Genomic DNA, 241 nt, shown 5'->3' with positions numbered 1-241 from the left:
TATCTGTTTGTCATTATTTTTTTCCCTGCTTTTTCCACATTTGGTTTTACCTTTAATGATCTCCTTCTTATTTGCCCTCTCCCCTCTCTGTCTTCTTCCATGTTGTCCGTCCTTGTTTCTTCTTCATTGTCCGTTTCTTTGTTTTGATCTTTTATTCCTTGTCCATCTCTCGCCTTGTCATCCAGAAAACTTTTACAACTGTCCGATATCTCCATTTCAGTCAATTGTGTGTCCTGTTTTG

This window comes from Sinocyclocheilus anshuiensis, unplaced genomic scaffold, assembly GCF_001515605.1.
Source record: "Sinocyclocheilus anshuiensis isolate Anshui unplaced genomic scaffold, SAMN03320099.WGS_v1.1 scaffold511, whole genome shotgun sequence".
Lineage (NCBI taxonomy): Eukaryota > Metazoa > Chordata > Actinopteri > Cypriniformes > Cyprinidae > Sinocyclocheilus > Sinocyclocheilus anshuiensis.
The sequence above is the reverse complement of the archived record's forward strand: the minus strand, read 5'-3'. Positions refer to the sequence as shown.